Source organism: Lynx canadensis, chromosome C1 (assembly GCF_007474595.2).
Source record: "Lynx canadensis isolate LIC74 chromosome C1, mLynCan4.pri.v2, whole genome shotgun sequence".
Taxonomy (NCBI): domain Eukaryota; kingdom Metazoa; phylum Chordata; class Mammalia; order Carnivora; family Felidae; genus Lynx; species Lynx canadensis.
In genome coordinates, this window is record NC_044310.1 from 151,588,554 (window position 1) to 151,610,384 (window position 21,831).

The following is a 21,831-nucleotide window of genomic DNA, read 5'->3' on the forward strand; positions in this document are numbered from 1 at the left end:
ATGTAAATATAGTAACTAATAATGCTGGAAATTAGTTTAATAATTTCAAACTCACTGACTTTGCATTTCAGCTGCATCATTCTTAATAATATTACAGTAAAATATATGGTTTTCAAACAGTAATTTGTCATCTTACCCTGTAAAAAGATAACTGATTTAGCCAGCAATGCCGTAAGTGTTAACATATAAAAAAGAATTTGAGTTAGAGGTCAGAAAGTATTTTTATCTTGAAAATATTTATAGTGAATTCGGCTTCAGTTCTTGGGTACTTGTCCCTTGAGGATTGCTTTGAGATCCAGGTTTAAATGAACCAGAAAACTTAAACTCAAAATTGATCGCGCACTGCCAAACTTTACATGGTTTCTGCCTGAAATAATAAATCAAACTTGAAATTCAGCCCAGATTTGTTCAGAACTCCAATTTCATGAAATCACCAATGTCCTGACACTCTAATAAAATTTGCTATAAATCTAAAACAAGTCTATAAATCAGAAATCAGGTAAAATGCCAATAAATCCACACACTAAAAAAACGGGTCAATCTATTAGCAAATCATCTTTGCTCATTATGATTTCTGTAGATGATATATGGGAACAGAATAGGTAATTAGCATAGTAATTTAAAAGACAACATTTTAACATTAAAAACTCGAAGTTATTCATAAAACTTATCAAGATAGTCATGTCAGAATGAAAGAACTGGAAAAAAAGCAAAACCTCTCTTTATTTTTCTTGAATTGCCATGAACTTCCAAATGACTTTGCCTTCAGCCATTAGCAATTAACAATTTAGGTTTTTCTGCTCATATGGAAATAATAATGGAGCCAAAGTAGCAAAGAAGGAAAAATGTATGAAAAATGTTCATCATTTTATTGGATACAAATCTAAAATATTGCTTATAAAAATATTCTTAATTTTGTAATGCACATATGCACATATTTCCAGTTTTAAACAACTCCAAAGTGTACCTGACTGAGAATTCCATTAGGGGAAGAGGGAGCTAGGCAGCATGATAGGAAAAAAAAAAAAATTTAATGAGGTAGAAAAAAGCCATGTGGTATGACCAGCAGTTGAATGAGTAAGAAAACTGTGAATCTTAAAAAGAAGCTTTATCTAAATGGAGGTTAGATTCCGAGGATTTAACATCAATGAGAAAAGAAACCATCAAGAATTTTGATCTGTTAGCACGGAAAAGGACAGGAGCCAATATAATAGTTCCAGGGAATTATTCCCAAGAGTTTTCAAAAGCAAATACATATTCTCTATTTTTCATAAATGAGAATAAAGTGCTTGTGTTTTTATTGCTTTTTGTTGATGTATTTTTTATTTTATTTTATTTTTTGTGTGTGTTTATTCATCTTTGTGAGTGAGAGAGAGAGAGAGAGAGAGAGAGAAAGAGTGGGGGTTGGGACAGAGAGAGAGGGAGACACAGAATCTGAAGCAGGCTCCAGGTTTTGAGCTGTCAGCACAGAGCCCAACGCGGGGCTGGAACCCATGAGCTCTGAGATCATGAGCTGAGCTGAAGTCAGACGCTTAACCGACAGAGCCACCCAGGCGCCCCTGTTGATGTATTTTAAAAGTATTCCTTGTACATTCTAGTTGGGTGTGGGTTGACCAGCTGGGATTTTGTGGAGTGTCAGCAAATGTGTGGGCAGAAATGAACTCAATATCCCACCTAATAGGCTAGTTCAAGATGATGGAGTAGCTTGCTAATGGAAGTTGCTTTACTAGTTTAACTGAACTTAAAGACATCAGAAAATAGAGCACCCTGGGATGATGGAAAGCTACCAAAGCTAACCAGGTAGTTTGATGTTTATAACTTCTAGTGGAGAACTGGATTTTTGATATTCAAGTGTCCTCACTATTCAAATAGAGTAATTCATTTTTTGAAAAGGTTGATGTTTAACTAGTGACCTAGTAACTCTTAAGAACTACTTATAGTACTTTCTACAATGGCCCAGAAAAAAAGATGTACTAATCTATATCATGTATCTATCTTCCTTATGAACAAACACTGGTTCTTATCTTCCGTTCTTACCTTTCTTGACAGCTATTCTTTAGTTCAGAGATCTGTGGTTGGTGGAAATGGTTGACTGGGCAAATAATGAACCTTGAAATAATAATCTTTGTATATCAATAAAAAAAACAAAACATTTTATTATGAAAAGTCTTCAAAAGACACTAAACTGACTATGTAGACTTGCACAAAGGAAATGCAAATGTCCTTGTGGCCTCATCACTTCATAGCCCTCAGGGAAATCCTATGGGACAACAAGGCTCAGAACACATTACAGAGTTCCTCATACCATAAAGTTTTGTTACAGCTTCTGTGAAATTTGTCTTAAGTGTCATCACTGTAGTTTTAAAATTTCACAGGTTACCCATTGATATCCTGATTGGATTTTTAATACCTCACTTTTTTTTTTTTCAGCTAAAACAATAGTTCTTTTGCTGAGATGAGCTGCACTAGATTTTTATGCCCTTTCCAAATTTATTAAACATCTTCCTTTTCAGCCTAGTCAAGCTGTTTAAAGAACAATCATAGTGCAGGTATAGAAAGTACTGAATAACGAAGCCAAGGCATTGATGATGAAAGGAAAATAGAAGACTTTTCTTGCATGAGTTATCTAAATGTAATAGGCTCAATGATTTTGCTGATCTGGCTAACTAGACAGGCACCCTCCTCCTCCCTCATAATTCTGTTCTCTCCAAATTTGACCTTACCAGAGTAGAATCAACTTCAGATATTAGTACACAAGTGGCTGTACCCTTTTTGCAGTAACTTTCGGAAGACTACTAAAAATTACGTGTGACCATGAGCATAGGAGATATAACACTAACAAACCAATACTTAACAGAGTCAACAAGCATCAATGTAATCTTCCTTTCCCTTCTTTCTTTCTTTCACTTTTTTCTTTCTCTTTCTTTCTCTTTCTCTTTCTTTCTTCCTTCTTTCTTTTCTCCCTCCCTCTTTGCCTGTCTCCCTCCCTCCTTCCTTCCTTCCTTTCTTTCTCCTTCTCTTTTTCCTCTTTCTTTCTTTCTTTCTTTCTTTCTTTCTTTCTTTCTTTCTTTCCCCACCCCTTTTTTTTAATTGGAGATCTACCCAATGTGGATAGATGTTTTTTGAAACATGTTGCACTGAGTGCAAAGGAGCATGGGAACAAGACACAATGCAGGAGACTGATATTATTCATGCCTTCAACAATCATTTCCAGAACACATATCATATATCAGATACTATTCTAGGTTCCTAGGATATGTTAGCCATCAAAATGAACAAAAACATCTGTCCCTGTGGGACTCACCTGCTAGTGACAAAGGCAGACTATGAACAACATAAAAATAGTATTTAAGTAAATTTTATAATACGTGTTATGAAATGTGACAGGCAATGTTTAAAATATTTAGCAGATGAGGGCAATCAGGACAGTGGGTGAGGATGACAATGTAAGGAGAGAGGGAAGTAGCAAACGGCAATTTCACACAGTAAGCCTTTTTAAGAAGCTGACATTTGAACAAAGATTTGAAGGGACTAGACAGTCCTCAAGTTAGTTGATCTCCAAGACCCTTGAACTATATAGCTGTGCAGAAAGTACACAGACTTGTTAAAAAAACAAAATCCAACCAAACAAATTTGAAGATCTAAAAGGCTTTGTTAAGCTATTCATGAATCAGGAAGCATTGCATCTAGCTCCCATCCCAAGTAGAGGGGAGCTCCCAGGAGCTGTATAAAATGGAAGGTTTTTATAGGAAGGTGGGTGGATCAAGAAAGTTATTAGCAAAAAAAAGAAAGAATTGTTCCAGCCAAAGTCACCTTCCCTTAGAGGGATGGGCAGGGTGTCTGGGTCATAAAGATTACCTCATCTTTTGGGGGGAGGATGGAGAGGGCCCATGTGACAGATTACCTCACTAACGCTGATCAGAAAATTCCAGATTGACTGGCTTAAAATTCCACTCCTGGAGAAATGAAACTGCAATTAAGTCTTGGTTTGCTATCCTGGAGCCAAGTGACTCTACCTTGGCTTTTAGTTTTCTTTTTAACTGACTAAACTGGGCAGAAAATACCAAAAGCAATATATCTCAAAGAACAAACTGACAGAATATCGAGGGTCTCTATGGGTGCTGAAGGAATGCACAACCCAGAAGTGATTAGAATTTAAAGTTGATAATAAGGACTGAATGAAGGGAAGACAACATTCTTGCTGAGAGTTGGTAAAGTTTAAAGGTAGAATGAAATACATGCTGTGATAGGAATGAGTCCATTTTTTTAATGAGTAAACTTAATTTCATCCTATTGATGACCTGGGTTTCTCTGATTTCAAACATGAAACTTACACTGGGGATTTATGTGAGCCTAGGAAGGTTAATCAGATTAATTAAAAGAAACGACAAATCTGAATTCAACCCATTAACACAGAGGAAATAAGGATGAAAACTTTAAAAGAAGACATCAAATCAGTCTTTGCAAAGCCAGAGAGTCAATCACACACTGCAGCATTAGCTTCAAGGCTGTGTCACAGAAAAAAGGTGGCAACAGCATGAGTTACAAGGAAAAAGAACCACAGCCTTGCAGTATTCTGGTTGGAAATACAGAGACAGTACAGAGAATGTCTTGGAAGTTAACTTTTAATCTCACAAAGGAAAGAAAAACAAAATCATGTGAGCAAACAAACGTAGAGGCCAAGAGCAGGCCCCAAGATGGGCCACTTCGACAGGTACATTATTTTCAGTTAAAAACAATCATAACCCAGTAGATTCAGGAAAAGCTACCTATCTCCCACTCAACTTCCTGCTGATACCAAGGAGTTATTAACAGAGGTTGCCCTTTACCTAAGAAATGTATCCACATTAGAGAGCAAACTTTGTTTTCTAAAAATCTTTCACTTTCCTGATAATGGTCTTACTCCCCTTTGTATCCCCAGACTCTTTCCTTCTGCTTAGTTCAAAGAAGTGTCTTGTTGCCTCACAGTCTTTGGAATTTCCCTGTCTGTGTAAATTCCCCTACCTATGATATTAAATTTGATTTTCTCCTATTAATCTGTCAAATGTCAATTTGATTCTTAGTTCAGCTAGAATGGCTGAGAAAACTGAAGGGCAGAGAAAATTCTTCCTCCCCTCCCCAACACAAACAAAAAATCCTGGACAAGCCTTAGCTAAGGTGGTAAAATAAATATGACTTAGCAATTCTAGATAGGCTTAAAAAAAGAACACAATGTTATCAATATCAGATAAAATTCATGTTGAAATGAATATAATGGTTATAGAATTCAGAAAATTAATATAACCCATAAAGTGTATACAAAAGAATTAGTATAATTCATGAAATATTTTCCAAGTTAAGTTTACATCAAATGGATGAACTTATATATGGCACACATACTAGAGATAATTTAGAGGCACAGGATGTACATTAATTCATTTATAAAAGTTAAAAGGCAGGTTGATATATTTAATGTTGTAGGGTTTGATTTATGTAATTTTCATCAGCATTTAAATTTTGTTTGACTTAGGTTTGGGGTTGTATAAAAGGATGTGTCACCTTGGATTTATTTTTGCTCAAGTTCTCATGTACAGAAACAAAAAGGGAAAAAAGTTATGCTTCCCAATATTTTAATAGAAATCACGCCTAATCTGAAAGAATCTCATTGAAAATCTATGCCTCAATCTTTTACACTATGATAAATACATGTTTTTAAATCCTCATCAAAAAAAAAAAAAAAACTTAACTGGCTTTTTTCTTTCTTTCTTTGAACTTCCCAAGACTTAGTTCCTTTCTATACAATTTCTAGGCCAAGTTTAAAAAAAAGAAAACAGAATAATAATACCATCAACAATATTTTTCATGAACACTTGATTCTTCTCCCAAGACTCTTTCGCTATATGTATACTATGGTCACAGAACAATAGCCCATTGTTGTGATACTCTGGTCCTCCTGATTTCTGGATGTCTTGGATTTCTTCACATATGGAACATTGTATCTAACCTTTGTTTTAAGAGGAAGGCATTCATACTTTCCAAAGAAAGAATTCAAATGGAAATAGAAAATCATGACACCCTTCATAATAGCTAAGCTACTTTCCACCAAAGTATTGTATCATTTAATGTTCTATGACAAGAATGATGAATAAAAGATAAGCAAAATAAATGAGAGAAGTCCTTCACTTTTTCCTGTTTATATTGGTTAAAAAGAAAACCATAAAGTAATGAATCACCGAATACTACTCCTGAAACCAATACTGCACTGTACGTTAACTAACTAGAATTTAAATAAAAAATTGAAAAGGAAAAAGAAAAAGGAAAACCATAGAACCAAAATGGACCCACTCAGGCCAAGTCACCAAACCAGGGCTTAATTACCTTAGTTACAGTTTCAACCTCCCCCTAAAATGCAGTCTTAACCAGTCAGGAATCTTCTGGTCAGCACTAATGAGGTAATCGGTCAAATGGGCCCTATCCACTTCTCAAGGGAAGATGAGGTAATCCACCAAAGAAAACCCACTGCCCTTCCCCCTAAGGGAAGGTGACCTTGCCTGGAACAATCTTTTCTTTTCTTTTGCTAATAACTTCTTTGCCCAACCCTCTTTCCCATAAAAACTTCTATTTTGTACAACTCCTAGTAGCTCCCCTCTACTTGCTAGATGGGATGCTTCCTGATTCATGAATCATTTAGTAAAGCTGTTTAGGTCTGCAAATGCATTCAGTTGATTTTTTTTAAGAGATTAAATCCCATATTAGCTTTTCTTCTGCTGTCTCTCTTGCGGTAATTCATATTTTCTATGTCAGTAAGACATTGCTCCATGTAACTGATGGTTATATTTACCTAAGGTGGAGGCTGACTGTACAAGTAATCCATTGTATAATTATTTACCTCAAAATTATTAAAAGGAAAGTATTTCCATAACCAAATGAATGTTCAGCAGAAACAAATGACATTTTTGTTTTATTTTTATGCTAAAGTTAAACCAAAAACCTCTAGAAATTAACTAACGAAAGTCTAACTACCCAGGATCATAAAGAACACAAGAGAAAGATTTTTAAGAAGAAAATATCACTTTGTTGTTTCAAGTATTTTGTTGTTTTGCAGTATATACCTGGTATCTCTTTAAAAACACATCAGTTAATGTTCTATTTTTGTCTAATGGTTTTCTCTTATAGACCTTCAAATAAGTCATTTTTTCAGCTGAAAACACAGGGTTAAAATAACTAAGCCGAAGTCATATAAATAATTTATTGTGCTCACTCAGGATCATACTTTGAAATTATCCCAGAGCAAGAATTTTTACCTGTGATTCAGGGAGTACTTTAAGTTAAAGGTGGGAAAAAAATTCTACCACAATGGCATTAAAAATTTCTTTGACTTTGTTACTGATAGAAAGTAAAGACAGTTTCATATCAAGTATATTGTTGTAAATATCTCAAATTATTATTTATACTCATCACTTTTGTTCTTCTTATTTAATATGTTATTGAAGAAAGGGGTGCCTGGGAGGCTCAGTGGTTAAGCTTCTGACTTTGGCTCAGGTCATGATCTCATAGTTCCTGAGTTCAAGCCCCGTATTGGGCTCTGTGTTGACAGCTTGAAGCCTGCTTCCGATTCTGTGTCTCCCTCTCTCTCTGCCCCTCCCCTGCTTGCTCTCCGTCTCTCTCTCAAAAATAAATAAACATTAAAAAAATGTTATTGAAGAAAGACATTTACATGTCATGAAATTCCATATTTTTAAAACCATGTAAATTTCTATAGTTTCTGATAGATGATAGATAGATAGATAGATAGATAGATAGATAGATAATTGATAGATGATTGATAGATAGATAGAGGTATTTGGATTTGGGACATTATTCTAAGATGGCCTTCATCGACTTCATCAAAATGTCAAAGAGGCACATAGTATAACGTAAGATAAAGAAGTCTTGATTAATGATAGTCATAATTCTCATTTGATTTCTAAAGAATTTCTATGAACCTGATCAAGAACATATTTAACCTTAAAAGGCCATCCAGAATTTTACAAATGCTTATAATTTTGTCCTGATCTTTGTCTCTTTTTGCTTTCTTCACTTATTATGAAGACAGATATCATTTGTTGGGGGTGGGGGTAGGTGAGGTTCTAATATTTATGCTTTTTGTCATTTCAAATATTCCCAATGTTATTATTATTACTATTTTGGTCTATTTGTTTAATTTGACCAGCTTAGATGTGGAAAATGTGGACATATAATTTCAATTTTCTTCAACACAGTTTTCTGCCATAATTATTTTTTGTATTTGAAACGTACATTGTAGTTTCTCTGATGCTTCTGAAAAGATTAGAGATTATGACTCAAACTAGGCCATTAAGATGCTCCTTCCTGGGGCACCTGGGTGGCTCAGTCTGTTAAGCCTCTGACTCTTGATTTAGGCTCAGGTCATGATCTCAGCATTCATGGGATTGAACCCCACATCGGGCTCTGCACTGACAGTGCAGAGCCTGCTTAGGATTCTCTCTCTCTCTCTCTCTCTCTCTCTCTCTCTCTCTCTCTCTCCCTCTCTCTCTCTTTCTCTCTCTCTCTCTCTCTCTCTCTCTCTCTCTCTGTTGCTCCCCCACTCACATGCATGCATGCTCTCTCTCTCTCAAAATAAATTAAAAAAAAAAAAAAAAGATGCTCCTTCCCTAGACTCTGAATCATGAGCAGAGGGGCAAAGAAACTGAAAATGTGGGTATTCCATTCTATCAAACAGTGTTGTTAAATTTAGTGAATTCAACCTTTGGTTGAGTTGGCAAAATTCTACTATTCTTTCAGTCAATTTCTTATCATCTACATTAGTTGGAGTCAGCTTTGTTGAAACAAAAAACTAATTCTATAATCTCTCAGTTGGCATCCTAGAGGAATTACTGAAGATGGGACTATTCCATTTTATAATTTTTAAATTAGTTTGGAACAAGCTGCTTACCCTTCTTTGCTAATAAGATTTCCTAGATGAATGACTTTGGGTTTAAGAATTATTTCTCCTCCCTGTTAGTTTCTCTTTTTACTTTCTCTTTCCCTCTAAAAGCTTAACAAACTCATACAGTTCATACATAGTCAAGTTGTAAAAGTTCTATTTGCATATTGAAAGGGAGCAGAATTTGCCACCCCAAAATTCCCTTTTGGCATAAGGATTATCGTGAGCTGGTTATTTTTGAGAAACTACAGACACAGGAAATCCTCAGAGAATGGTAGAAGTTGCCTCACTGTAAAAGAAATTTACATTTATAAGGGAAATATCTCCATTAATAAGGATCTCTCCCTCTGTGTACCATGAAGAGGAGGGTGACTAAATCTCTAGAAACTTATCAGTGGAGAAGACAGGGACTCAACTGTGTATAACAACCATACCATGATTTTCTGTGTTTTGCCTGAAAACTCCCGCAATTTGCTCCCTCAATCCTCAACATCTTCATTCATCTTTAGCTAGATGTGGTACTTAAGGTGATCTCTTGGACCATTTTGTGGAGTTACTCAGTTTCCCTGAGTTTCTCCCACATACCAAGAAGGTGTATGTGTTAATAAATTTGTCTGTTTTTCTTTTGTTAATCTGTTTTTTATTACAGAAGGGTCTCAGCCAAGAACCTAGAAGGTAAGTGGGAGAATTATTTTTCTTCCCCTAGAAAATAATAGTTTACATGTTTTATGGGTTAATCATTTATATTTTAACCATTAATTTCAATTAAGATTGAACATGATATTAAACATTACTTGCTTTTAATCTTGAGTATAATATATACATAAATCATGTATACAAACGCATTTTCAACAAATACAAGGGAATGATATTGATTATTTATATATTTATTAAGTGATAATATTTATTAATCACCTTATAATATCCTTAGACATAGTCTTTCATTTCTTTGAGTGTATAACCCAAATCAATACAGTGGTTGTCACAATAATAAAGAATGCATTTGAGAAGGAAGAAATTGAAAATCAGGAGAGGAAAAAGGAAGTAGTTGCAACAGACCTGGTTACAATTCTTAAGCTGTACACAAGTAATAGAAATGAGAAAAAGAAAAAAAAAAAAAAAAAAGGAAAAAGAAAGACATTGCAGAGTGAATCAGCAAGTCTGGTAACTGATTACATAAGAAGGGGAAGAGGGGATATGGAAAGTGTAAAAAAATAAAATAAAATTTCTAGCAAAAATAAAATTAATGGATAGACCAGAAGAAGGGTTGGGATAAAATGGTAAAAATGATTAGTGCAGATTTCAACATGAAGAGCGACTGAGGTATTAGTAACTTTTCCATGTGGAGATATCCAAGCAACAGGTGAAAGATCAAGGCTGGGTTTATAAATTTATAAATTATCTAACAAATGCAATTGTTGAAATGATGAGACCAGAAGAGTTAAGTCTAGGGACAGAACCTTGGGGAATTTACACTTACTTTTATATTTGCTTTTAAGAGATTAGGAGATTTAAGAGATGGATAGAGGAAGTGCAGATGGAACAAGGAAGCTGGGACGAGATATTCAGAAGAGTGCAATCACGAGAATGTAATTACTTCAAATCCAAATGAATACAATGCAAAGGGGGGAAAAATGACCCTATGAAGAAGCCATAGGATTCAGCACTTAGCAGTTTGGGAAACTTGGGAAAGCAGCCTCAGAATGTTAAGAACAGGACTCACTGTGTATGAAATTTATTTTGGCCCCCAATACACATGAAATGCCTGGCTTCTAAGGTCTACATTGGGCTGGAAATCTGTGACTCTACTTTGATGACTGCCACAATAAGTGTCTCAATGGAAATAAGAAGTTTCTTACACTATAGTAGTCTTCCCGTTTATGTTTAACATTCTCCATTGTTATTTTTTCTCTAGAAAAATAGTAACAAAAATTAAACTTTTTCCAGAAGAATTTACTTTCTTTTGAATAGAGGATATTGCCAATTCAGTTATGTTTATTATTTTATTTTTTTTTAATGTTTATTTATTATGAGAGACAGAGAGAGAGAAAGAGCACAAGCAGGGGGAGGGGGAAAGAAAGAAGAGAGAAAGAATCCCAAGCAGACTCTGCACTGTCAGCACAGAACCCAATGTGGGGCTTGATTCCACAAACTGAACGGTGAGATTATAATCTGAGCCGAAATCAAGAGTTGAATGTTTAACCAACTGGGCTAGCCAGGTGCCCCTATTCACTTATGTTTAAATATATGCACATTATATAATTAAAAACCCACAAATTTTACCAATCTGCTTTATTCAGTGTAACTTAATGCAGTTTATCTAAAAAATGTTTAGATGGAATCCTCATGTGATATTGTGTAAATGTAGATTTAACTGTAAAGGTGGTCACAGTGAATAATTCCTAGCAAACACAAATGGAAGAACTACAATGTATCTTAAGATACATTACATTTTAAGATGTAATGACAGAAATTTCAACCACTTATGGACACATCCAAACAAACATTATTGTTTCATTATTGACTCATGAAAATTTTTACCATATTATTTATGTTATGACATGAAATACTAATCATGAGCTATAATTGACTTGGATTTGGGAATTAAAATCATCAGCATTTTCTTGGTAAATCTCAATGACAATCTTGGGGCACCTGGGTGGCTCAGTCAGTTAAGCATCTGACTTTGGCTCAGGTCATGATCTCCAGGTTAGTGAGTTCAAGCTCCACATTGGGCTCTGTGCTGTCAGCTCAGAGCCTGGAGCCTGCTTCAGATTCTGTGTCTCCCTCTCTCTCTGCCCTTTGCCTGCTCGTACTCTGTCTCTTTCTCTTTCAAGAATAAATAAACATTAAAATTTTTTTTTAAATGACAATCTTAAAGAAAGCTAGAAGTTGTGTGTACCACAACCAGAGTAGTAATCCTATTTACATCTGCTTTATTGTTATTGGATTAGGTAAGTTGAAGTCTTACTACTAACAAAATACTAAGTTAAGAAAAGCAAGTGACATTAGTAAATTCAATGTTTCACATTTTAAGGGATATGTTCTAATTACGTTGACTAAAATAAAGAATTCTATTTTTAATTTCCATAAGTTATTCATCAGAAATGAGTTGTTATAAAAGAAATATAAAAAGAAATATTAGCTTTTTTATTCAGTAGACTTCAAGAGACTGATAAAATTTTATATATCTTCCTCTCAAAATATATAAAAATATCAATAGTATTTGAACTAAAGAGGAGGCTAATCTTGGGGTGCTTGGGTGGTTCACTTGGTTGAGCACCTAACTCTTGATTTCAGTTTAGGTCATGATCCAAGGGTCATGGGATTGAGCCCTGCATCAGGCAAGAATGGAGCCTGTTTAAGATTCTCTCTCTCTCTCTCTCTCTCTCTCTCTCTCTGTCCCTATCCTCTACCAGCAATCTCTCTCTCTCTCTCTAAAATTGAAAAAAAAAAAAAAGAGGAAGCTAATCTTATTTAGAAAAATAACCATAAGAGGTAAAATGACTTACCAAGATCAGTTTTAGTAAGTCATAGGTTCAAATATAAACGACGCAGGAGCAATGGCCTTGCCTATTTGTTTGTTGCTATACCCAGAGTCTAGGACAAGTCCTGGGATATATTAGAGTCCTCACAAATGCCTATTGTTGAAGTGACACTTATCCGGCTTCAGTCTCCTTTCTTTGACATCTGAGGAAAATCTCATCTCTGTTGCTTTCATTTGAAACTATTAACTAAACTAAATCAAAACACTTAAGGACTTGTTTTCAAGAGCAATTTAATTTAACTTATACAGAGAGTATGTCTAAAGTGACATTTGCTCTTAGGTAATGCAAATTCAAAAACAAATACCAACTAATCCTTTAGCTAAATAATCACAAAATTTAAAGTAATAGGACTTGAAACTATGACTTTCTTTAAAAGTCCAAGTTAGTCATCAACACATAAGCAGTGGTAAAATTAGGTCCTGTTTACATTGTGCTGTTATTTTCTTTCCACGATTTGGGAGAGTATGAAGAAAAAAAAATCTCTTCGTTTAAGAATATTTTTCTATGTTTAATTTTAGTAGTGTCTTTTTTTTATTTTTAGATTATTATTTTTTATTTGAATCTGTAAAGCTGTTAGAAAATATGGAATGAATTACTGAGGTAATCATCTGCTGTTTTACCATTTCCTTCTGGTACTAGCTAAAATTAAAATGGGAATATCAGTGTTTAGATTTTAAATGTTAGGGACGATTGAAAGAAAGGCTTCCAGACAAACCTCTCAACAAGTATTGAACAGGCAGGTGATTTTAGTGACTAGACTTCAGGTTCCCCAATTAGTCTATTTAATGCATTTTTCCTTTCAAAAAGTGCTGTCTTGAGGGTACTAGTGATGAAATGATACAGTTTTATTGCTAGAATTTAAATCTGTCAAGAAATAGAAAACAAAATACAATCTCCCTGAAATGACTATAGACTTACTTCGCCATCATCTCCCCCGACCCCACCAAGATGTATATTCCAGGAAGCTTTTGATCACAAAAATACCAAAATTCCTAAATAAAGGAACTGCCATGCAGAGATGATTATTTCTGCAGAGCTCAAAAACATGCTACAAAGAATTATGTGAAAGTATTCACCACCCCCCGCACCCCGACACCATGTTCTGAAAGAACATGGTATCAGACCGTAGATTTCTCACAAGGTAATAAGTACAGCACACATTTCTACTACAAGTAAATAGCAGCCAAAGACCTTGTTTGTTGGGACAATTGTCAAGTTATATGGTTTCTCCAAAATTTAGCACCTATCAGACACACTGCCATCGAGTGCTATGTTTTCATACACTCCACCATTTAATCCACGATTCTGCACCATGCACTTCTGAGGTGACCTTAATCTCAATGAGCTCACTGTACCTGGGCAGAATCAAAGCTAGAGTGAATACAGTGAGTAAGACTGGAGATTATATATGCAGACCTGGTCTGTTAACGCCAGGGAAAAAAAGGACAAGAATCTATCCTTTCTCTGTTTCCATGAAACCAACTGTGCCTGGAACATAGTTAGAGCTGAGTAACTATTTGTTGAATAAACAAATGGATATTTAATGAGTTTGTTCTAGGAAATATGAGATATTGAAAATTTGAGATTAGGTAAAGTCAGAAAATCACATATATATATTATTGTCAGGTTTAAACTTTAGCAATAAAGCTACATAATTTCATCAGTAATCTTCAAGATTGTACTTTTATCCCTGGAGAGGACAATCTCCTGAGCTCCTGGGCAATCATTAAAGATTGGTTAGCATCCAGTGTAAGCAGCAAGGTTATAATGGTATTGAAGAATATATTATGTTTAAACAAACAGAAAAAAAATACTTTTTTTATAACCATCAGTCTTAAAATGTTGAGGAAATTCTTTAGCTTTAGGTAGTAATTTGATTTCTGTAGTTGTGTTAATGCTATAGACATGAAAATACATGCCATCAGCTCTGATAAAGCATTAAATTTGGAAGGAATTATTCCCTATACCAAAGGCTTTATTATTGAATCCTCTTATAGATTCATCCTATATACTTAAAATGTGAATCAATTTACAGAAGTTGAAATAACTGAAAGCAAACAAACAATAAAAACTCTATTGCTCTTTAACTAAATTTTGAACTGTCACGATACACTATGCATGGGAGGAAATTTAAGAATACCATTATGAACTCATTTTGAGATCAAAGAAATATAAAGGAAGAACACTGATTTATTTAAGGAAGAAAAGGATGACATAAAAAATATTTAAATATAGTGTAATAGATTGATCCAATAAAAGTTTCTTGATGAATGACCTGAGAAGTTTTTGCCTTTTCAAGAAAGGAGACACACTTTCCCACCCTTTCCCAAATAGGTACATAATGATTGGGTCTCTGCTTCTTTTACCTCCAGGAGCAACAGTCATTTGTTTGGGAAAACTTAGATCTCTGAAGAGATTATTAAATCGTATTTATCTACATAATAAAGTGAATAGAGACATTGAGACTCCTGAACACAAAGGGAAGTTGCCTATCCAGATAAGTGACTTGGATTGCTTTTTCTATTAATGGTGGTGATCAACAACCTAGTCTCACACACAGGTCATAGAAAGTGGCACATCCCTGAGGAGGAGGAGTTGCATGGATGTTACTGCAATCTAGGGAGAAATGTCCAGCACAGCATTGAGAGAGTGAATGTAATAAGAGAAATGCCATCTTTTAAGGAGATCTCTAAGGTAAGTCAAGGTACATCTTCAGTGGTGACCACAGTGAATTAATCAATCAAGTCTTCTCAATCTATTGGACGATGTAAGCCCTAGACCTCTACAAATTAAAAATAATAAAGATTAAAATGATTGTTTTTGAACTTATCACTGACATGGGTTGGAATGAAGTTGCAACCAGGTTTAATTGGATTAAGGACCAAATATAAGGAAGAAAGAAGGAAAGGAAGAAAAGAAAAAAGGAGTAAGACACAGAAAGAAGGAAGGAGGAAGGGCAGAGGAAGAAGAGAAGAGGGAAGAAAAACAAACAGAAAAAGCTAAACTTTTAGAATTCTTAAAACCAGAGACGCTCAAACAATTTAAACTTGTTACAAGTGTGTCAGTAATTACTTTCTAGATAATAATGGCTATTTGTTTCCCAAATTCCTTCTCAACATTGCTACAAATATTGTCAAATTAGGCTTCAGAGTCTCACCTATTAATACATTGAAAAGATACAAAACCCTGAAGAATGAGTATGTGATAACTTTGTGCATAATGTGATAATAATGTACAGGCATACCTTGGAGATACTGTATATTTGGTTCCAGAACACTGCAAAAAAGCAAATACAGTATTGCAATAAAGCAAATCACATAGTTTTGTTTTGTTTTTGGTTTCCTACTGTATATATAAAAGTTATATTTATACTACCCTCTAAGTCTAAGTGTGCAATAATAGCATTATGCCTAAAAAACTAAAGTACACAGCTTAATTTAAAAATCCTTTATCGCTAAAAAAAAATGCTAACCATCATCTGAGCTTCCAGCAAGTCATAATCTTTTTTGCTGGTGTTGGATTGACGTTAATGTCTGCTAACTGATGAGCATGGTAGTTACTGAAGGTTGGGTGACTGGGCCAATTTCTTAAAATAAGACAACAATGACGTCTGCCACGTTGATTCTTCCTTTCAGAAACAATTTCTCTGGTGGCATGTGATGGTGTTTGATTTTTTTTACCCGTTTTACCCATAGTGGAACTTTCAAATTGGAGTCAATTTTCTCAAACATCGCCACTGCTTTAGCAACTAAGTTTTGTAATATTTTAAATCATGTGTTTTGGTTTCCACAATCTTTACAAAATCTTCACCAGGGGTCGATTCTATCTCAAGAAGCCACTGTCTTTGCTCATCAATAAGAAACAACTCCTCATCCATTCAAGTTTTATCATGAGTTTGAAGCCGTACAGTCCCATCTTCAGGCCCCACTTCTAATTGTAGTTATCTTGCTATGTCTACCACATCCACAGTTACTTCCTCCACTGAAGTATTGAGCCTTTCAAAGTCATCTGTGAGGGCTGGAATCAGCGTCTTCCAAAATGCTGTTAATGCTGATATGTTGGCATCTTGCAATGAATCATGAATGGTCTTAACGGCATCTAGAATGGTGAATCCGTTTCAGGACATTTTCAATTTACTTTGCCAAGATCCAACAGAGGAATTGCTATTTATGGCAGCTATAGCCTTATGAAATGTATTTCTTAGATAATAAGACTCGAAAGTCAAAATTACCCCCTTGAATTCTGCACTGCATAATGAATATTGTGTAGTAGGCATGAAAATAACATTAATCTCATATATCTCCATCAGAGCTCTTGAATGACCAGGTGCATTGCCAATAAACAGTAATAATTTGAAAGAAATCTTTTTTTTCTGAGAAATAGTTTTCAACAGTAGCCTTAAAATATTTAATAAACCACGTTATAAACAGATGTGCCATCATCCTGGCTTAATTGTTCCATCTAGAGCACAGGCAGAATTCATTTAGTATAACTTTTTTTTTTTTTTTTTTTGAGAATGACAGCAAGTGCAAATTGGGGAGGGACAGAGAGACAGGGAGAGAAAGAATCTTAAGTGGGCTCCATGCTGAGCATGGAGTCTGTCATGGGGCTCAATCTTACAACATCATGATCTGAGCCGAAATCAAGAGTCGGATGCTTAACTGACTGAGCCACCCAGGTGCCCCGCATTTGGTATAATTCTTAAGCACCCTAGGATTTTCAAAATGGTAAATGAGCATTGGCTTCAACTTAAAGTCATGTGCTTCATCACCCCCTAACAAGAGAATCAGCCTATCCTTTGAAGCTTTGAAGTCAGGTCTTGACTTCTCCTCTCTAGCCGTGAATGTCCTAGCTGGGATCTTCTTCCAATAGATGGCATCTTCTTCTACCCCGAAAATTTGTTGTCTAGTGTAGCCACCTTCTTTAATTCTCTTAGCTAGATCTTCTGGATAACTTGCTGCAGCTTCTACATCAGTGCTTACTGCTTCACCTTGCACTTTTGTTATGATGGCTTCTTTCCTTTTTTTTTTTTAAATTTTTTTTTTCAACGTTTTTTTTTTTTTTTTTTTTTTTTTTTTTTTTTGGGACAGAGAGAGACAGAGCATGAACAGGGGAGGGGCAGAGAGAGAGGGAGACACAGAATCAGAAACAGGCTCCAGGCTCTGAGCCATCAGCCCAGAGCCCGATGCGGGGCTCGAACTCACGGACCGCGAGATCGTGACCTGGCTGAAGTCGGACGCTTTAACCGACTGCGCCACCCAGGCGCCCCTGATGGCTTCTTTCCTTAAACCTCATGAAACAACCTCTGCTCACTTCAAACTTCCTTCTGCACCTTCCTCTCCTCTCTTAGCTTTCATAGAATCAAAGTGAGTTAGAGCCTTACTCTGAATTAGGCTTTGGCCTAAGAGAATGTGGTGGCTCATTTGATCCTCTATCCAGAACGCTAAAACTTCCTCCAGATCAGCAATAAGGTTATTTTGCTTTCTTCTCATTTGTTTGCTGGAGCAGCCCTTTCGATTTCCTTTAAGACCTTTTCCTTTGCATTCACAACTTGGTTAACGCTTTAAACAGACTCAGGAGGTCTACTTTTCAACATGCCTTCCTCACTCAGCTTAATCATTTCTAGAATTTGATTTCAAGTGAGAAATGTGCAACTCTTCCTTTCACTTGAACCCTTACAGGCCAGGGTTACTAACTGGCCTAGTTGCTGTATTGTTTTGTCCCAGGAAATAGGGCAGCCCAAGGAAAGAGAGAGAGAGGGGGGATGGCCAGTTAATGAAACAGCCAGAATAAGCATAACATGCATCAATGAAGTTTGCCATCCTATACGAGTACATTTCATGGTGTCAAAACAATTATAATAGTAACCTCAAGGCTCCCTGACCATAGGTCACCATAACAAATATAATCGTAATAAAAAAAATTAATATTGTGAGAATTATCAAAATGTGAGACAAAGACAAAAAGAGCAAATGCTATTGGAGAAATGGTACTGATAGACTGCTCTATGGGATTGCCACAAACCTTCAGTTTGTAAAAAATGCAACATCTGCAAAGTGCAATAAAGCAAAGTACGATAAAATGAGGTATGTCCGTAGCTTATGGGGAAAGTGTCGTAATACATTCACGATATTAACTAATTGTGTAGCTTGCAGCAGATAATTTCTTAATGCTGTAAATACAGCTTATGATGATAGAAACTTTATATAACAATTCCCTGACATAGTTGAGAAATATGATGTATTTCAGTGAGAATCTAAAGTAGGGGCTTCTGATCTTTTTCAGTATAAGAACAACTTTACATAATTTTAAACATGTCTCAAGTTTGCACATAATACTTTATTCTGACATATACTGATTAAAGATATAATTAGTGCCCTGAACCATTATTCAGTAGTTGATTTAAATTTTTATCAATCTCAACAACTTCTCCTTATATTAGAATTACATGTGTGCAAGACATTTATTGAATCTTCAGCTAATGCTTATTTCTTTTATGGATTTTTAATAATTCTGCAAGCCCGTAAGGTCTGTGATCCTTAGGATGGAAAGGTATAATCATTTAGTCATGATTAAAAGGGAAAAATATTATAAATTTTGATTTTAGGCTAAGTTATTAAGATCCCTTCATTAGTCCTCTAAATGCTATCTTTTGAGTCATATACTAGTATTCTTAATGTGATCAAAAGTAGTGAATCACTTGTCTTTCAAACCTAATTGCACCAGAAATGGTAAGTATCTGGGATGCGTACGAATACGTTCAGCTTCAATTTTTTTTCACTGCATTTATTTCATTACAGCATCTGCTGAACAAGGATTTTCCTTTTAGATATATACTCTATTGAATGCATAAACACAGTCATTTTGAACAACTCACTTAAAATGTCTCTAGATACGCATGCTAATAAAACTTCCTTAAATCAGCACAAAGTATTATTTTCCAATTACAAACAAAACATTATTTATATGTAGAGCAGCAGGTAATTATAATTTAGATATCATTCTAGTTGCTTGGCCGTGATTTCTAAGTTTATGAGTGTTTTGTAAAAGTTTCCTACGTAAGAATCACATCGCTACATTACAGCAAACTTAAGCTTGTTTTTCCTATTCTATAAAACTGACCAAACAATGATCTTTGGCCACATAATATCTATCTAATCTATCTGTGTCTGTATTTTCTTCAACTACCTTTTTTAATGTTTTATTTATTTATTTTCAGAGAGAGAGAGCAAGGGAGGGTCAGAGAGAGAGAGAGACAGGGAGAGAGAGAATTCCAAGGAAACTGCACTGTCAGCACAGAGCCTGATGTGGGGCTTGAACTCACAAAGTGTGAGATCATGACCTGAGCTGAAACCAAGAGTCAGATGCTTAACCAACTGAGTCACCCAGGGGCCCCACTTCAACTACTTTTGTACCTATGTTTACATTGATATCTACATCAGGGATTCAGTTAGAGACCCACTCAAGCAAGCTTAAATGAAGAGAGACTTTTTGTAAGCATAAGATAGATACTGCAGATATCTATATGTGGTGAACATCTATTTCTTTATCTGCTTGGCATTCTTCCCTTCTTTTTCTGTGGAAATGTCCCTCCCCTTCTGACTTCAAAGTTGTAGTTCCAAAGTCCCCATATTCTTATAGTCTAAACACATGACCATACTTAGGATAATTAGGAACAATCTCAAGCTGTTTTCAAACTAGAACGTACAGAACAGAGACTGTTTCTATCAGGCAACAGCACTATGAGAAGTGAGTCCCCAAAGGCAAAATATCTGTTACAACAACTATAACAACAGCTGATATTTGTTGAGTTCAGACACTGCAAGTACTAAGCACTTTAAATGTTTTACAATCCTATCTTTAGTCACCACATTACATAAGTGAGCAAACTATAACTTGGAGTTGTTAACCAAGCCTTAGTGCGTGTGAGGGATGGTATGGTATTTGAAGTCAGGCAGTCTGATCTTAATCTGGTAAGATATTTTTTAAGTTTATTTATTTTGAGGGAGTGGGCCAGAGAGAGCAGGAGACAGGCAGAGAGAGAGGGAGAGACAGAATCCCAAGCAGGCTCCATGCTGTCAGTGAGGAGCCTGATGCAGGGCTCGAACTCGTGAACTGTGAGATCATGATCTAAGCGGAGGTCAAGGTTCCATCGCTTAACTGACTGAGTCACCCAGGCACCCCAGTCTGGTAAGTTTTAACAGTACCTTCCCCTCCTGCCACTGACAATGGTGTGAGAATGTGATGTACCTCACACAGGAGTTAGTCAAGAGTATCTGGTGTATTTGAGTCTGTGGCTCCAGTTGTTTCTCAGTTATGGGTACATGAGTGGTCCAGCCTCTGCCCTTTCTATTGTTTGTTTAATTATTCCTTTAATTCTGACAGAAACTCTCATTCTTCCAGTAAGTCTCAGCTGCCTCCCCCCCACGCCTGCCCCTACCTAGTTTGAATTGGTTGCTGATACTCCAAGGAAAGGAAACAGTAAAGGTGAGTCCTTCAGAGATGGACAGAGGATTTGGGAAGCCAAGATCCAGGGTTGCTCTTTCTCTCCCCACAAGGGGCAAAAAGTCTCCATTCTTTCCCCATCCTCTCTATTCTTTAGATCTCCTGCGCCCCCCCACCCCAGTCCCTCTGTCTCTCAGCCTGGCTTCACTCATCTATACATTTTACTTTCAATGGCCAAGACTTCTATTTTTCCCTCAGTTTTTTTTTTCTTTTTTTCCCTATATACTATATATCTCCTTTTATTACTATTTATTTTTCATGACCTGAGCTGAGGTCAAACACAACCAGCTAAGCCACCAGACGCCCCTACAATTCCTTTTAAATGGATCATGAAATAACATATACATGAATGAGTCCTTGTTTTAACATCTGGGCAGCAAATAACTTAAGCTAATGAAGCTCATGTTAGAAGGCGAAATGCCTAGGACAGGGGTAAGAGTAGGAAGTGTGAGAGCAGTGAGAAGAAAAGGAGTAGTTTTTAGATTTGTTCTGGTCTACTCAGCAGAGGAAGAATCAACAAAGACCATGGTACAGATTGGAGGCCTCTTCTCAATCCTAGCAGTATTGTGCACATCACTCATTTAGAACTCGTTCTAACGTGTCAAGTGTTTTTTGATACATTATTAAAGTTTGGGCTCCTTTAAGAAATTCTGAAGAAAGTTGGCTGGAGCCATGAGAATTGGATTTTAGTCATACTATCTCTGTGCCCCAAACTCATTGTTTATATAATAAGTATCTTAACTCCTGGCCTTTCTACTTTAGAAAATCCATGAGACATGAAATTATATAATTAATGTGAATATCTGTAGAAAAACTGTAAAGATATAGTTAAACATGGGAAATATGTTTTTTAAA